Raw genomic sequence first — 3,413 nt, 5'->3', positions numbered from 1 at the left:
CTCTGAGATCAGCACGGAGATGTTCTTAAGGACAAAGACAAATTTACAAACATGCCCTGGATGGAAGGGGATGTGTATTGATTTTCCCTGTTGAGCACCTGACTCTCACGCAGGTTATTTCATTGATTCCCACCACGCTTTCAGAGGTTGTTAGTTCTCTGTTTACAGATGAAGAAAATACAGGTCAGAGAAACCAAGCCTCCTGCTCCAGGCTGCACAGTTAGTAAGTGGCTGAGCCCCACCATTTCCCACTTCGACAGCACCCTATTTCAATTATGTATCGCACTGAAAATAGCAGAAATTGGATGCTGTCTACCCTATCATGTGACAGGAATGGCTCTGTCCATGCTCCTGATAGCATTTGGTGTTTTATTAACACCCACCGAGTGCATGGGTGTGGGTAAGCACTAATTTTTTTTTTTTTTTTTTTTTTGTGGTACGCGGGCCTCTCACTGTTGTGGCCTCTCCCGTTGTGGAGCACAGGCTCCGGACGCGCAGGCTCAGCGGCCATGGCTCACGGGCCCAGCTGCTCCACGACATGTGGTATCTTCCCAGACCGGGGCACGAACCCGTGTCCCCTGCATCAGCAGGCGGACTCTCAACGACTGCGCCACCAGGGAAGCTCCCGCAGCACTCATTTTTAAAATTGGCTTAGACCCATGGCAATGAGCAGCGACTCATACCCTAGAAAATGGATGCGAAGAGTGGAAAACGTCTTCGAGGTCATGTAGTTCACCTCTTTTACTTTATCTCCAAGGAAACCTTGGCTCAGGCCTTCAACATTGCACATTTGCGTGACTGCAACTCCTTCTCAGCTGGTGATTCTCTTACTTCAGTCCTCCTTTCACACCCAAGGGAAATGTTTTAAACCTGAATCTGACCATCTCATGCGACTCCTTTCTTTACCCAATAATTCCACCAGATTTTTTAGCATCTGAGGCAAATTGCTCTTTGCTTCTCAAATCCATTCTCTGCTTCTTCCTGGGTACATGTGCAGCACCTGATCCCCAGCTGGAGTCCACATTTCCTAGCCTGCCTTGTGACTGTGTGGTCATCTGACTAAATTTTTACCAATGGAATGAGCTGAAGTGATACGTACACTTACTAAAAGGAAATTGCTACCCTGGCCATTCTCTTTCTCTATCCCAAGAGCTAAAACCTGGATATGGCTTCAATGTCAACCATGCTTGCAAAGTCAATGCTCCAGGGAATGCGAAACAACAAAAAGGAAGGGACCCCAATCTCTAAGAGACCACATGGGGCAAAGTCACGATTTTCCTCGCGGCTGTTACATTGACTAATTCAGCATTACCCTTCTCAGTAGGAGTCCTGCCTTCCTTTCACTCTCATCAGTGGCTACACTTCCAAGGTCTCCCTACTCTCCAATTATAAATTATAAATCTTCCAATTATAAAAAAAGACCACACCTAAAGCACTTTGCAGCCCTTTTACAGAGGGTATTGTTAACGGCCATCATCTATCCCTCGTTTCCTGGCAATGACATTTTGACATCCCCTTGAGGAACTTAACTCTCCCCCATTCTTAGCCATGTGATTAAGATGGGATTGGCCTACTTCCAGTTTTGGGCATAGTTTCAGATCGGCTGAAGCCTTATCTCCTTTCCATCAATTAAATAATAAATTCAGTGATGAGTATATAACCCAGTCAGGTCTAGTGAACAAAAATGAATTTTAAGACTTTTGCTACATTTCTCCTCGACAATGGTGGGTGCAGGTATGAGGTCTGGAACTATTGCTGTCATTTGGATTCCATGAGCAAACCCAGCCTAAAGATGAAGAAATGCAGAGCTGAGAAAGTCATAGAAAAATGGAGCCAGAATCTTGATAACATTGTCTGAGCCCTAGATCAAACTATACCTGAAGACAGACCTACCCATCTTTTGACTCATGCCAATTCGAGTGGTGTAGTCTATGACCTTCAACATAAAGGATTCTAACATACGTTGGAATGATCTTCCTTTGGTCCAGTTTGTTCTGAACACTCCTCCCCATCTGCAAAACTCCTGTTCATTTTTCAAGGCTTAAGCTATCTCTTACCTTCTCTGTGAAATCTTCCCTGACTCTCCACCAGCACTACTCCCTCAGCCAGAGTTAGCTGCTCCTCTTAATGCTCTAGGAATGCTTCACATCAATTTTATCATGTGTTGCAATTATTCACTTGAGTGTATCTCGCCCAGAAGATGTAATCACTGAGCAGTTTGAGGTAGAAGATTATGGCAAAAATAGACAGGATGCAACTGAGCTTCAACAAGGAGGCAGGATGCTGACATAGGAAAGGTGAAGGCAAGAACTGGACCTCAACCGGGCATGTTGGGATTCAAGGTAGAGTGTTCAGATCTACAGGGAGATTGGGCAGGCCACAGTGGGGCCCCACAGAGAAGCCCAGTCATGAGGGTTGGATCAACCTAGGAATTGAAAGTGATGCAACTTGGGGACAATTGGGCCGTAAGCTTCACCTCTATGAAACTGGATTGCCTAGTTGGTGCTGAAGGGGTCTCAGAGTGAGACAGACCAATTATATTGGGTCTAGTGAGTATAACTTAACTCAAACTCCCATGGACGCTGGGTGGAGGCTACTGTATGTGTTTTAGAATTTTTCAGGACTGACTTAAAAAATAAGATAGGCTTGGTTCTTCATGAGGGGTATAACAGTCAAAAATACAGATTTATGGAGCTGAGTTAAAATCAAAGCAGAGAAAATAAAAGCAGAGGCCTACGGTACCCATCCTGATGGAGAAATGTACAGCTTTCCTAAATATCAATTAATAGAGATGTTGGCAGTCAACTGAGTACCCCTCACGGTACTATGTTCACCGTTTACCCTGATACTGGCAATGATTTTAAATTTAGCATTAAGTCTCCATCCCAGAACTAAGATGCAATATGCCCTGTCTGAAGTGTTCATATAGTAAATTAAAATAAATACATAGATTTACTGCTTTTGCTTTCCCTTCAGTGTTGGGCTAGCAGTACGTTTTGGGCTGACCTCTCTATGGAAGAGAAGAGCCATGGTGAATCAGACTCCATTTACATTTTGATAAAACACAATTCAAATATGTCTAGACTCTTTTGCCCTCTTGTAATAAGCTCTCATATAAACCCTTATACTCCTTGCTGTCTGACTGGATGGTCATTTCCCCATCAGAATGTAAACAAAGGCAGAGGTTTGTTCACCAATTATTCCAACACAGAACCTTGTGCCTAGCACATAGCACTTGTTCAGAAAAATATCTGTTGAATGAACTTCAGTGTTAGCAGTTGGGAAGTGGGTGAGCTTCTTTTTCATTTCATTCTCTTGTATTTTCTTCTCTCTTTGATCTCTTGTTTGTTAAGGCCCCTACTAAGTATATGCAATTTTAAAGACCTATTCTGACTTCAAAATTACTTAGGAAT

The sequence above is a fragment of the Lipotes vexillifer genome, unplaced genomic scaffold, assembly GCF_000442215.2.
Source record: "Lipotes vexillifer unplaced genomic scaffold, Lipotes_vexillifer_v1.1 scaffold16, whole genome shotgun sequence".
Taxonomy (NCBI): Eukaryota; Metazoa; Chordata; class Mammalia; order Artiodactyla; family Lipotidae; genus Lipotes; species Lipotes vexillifer.
Note: the sequence above shows the minus strand (reverse complement) of the source record.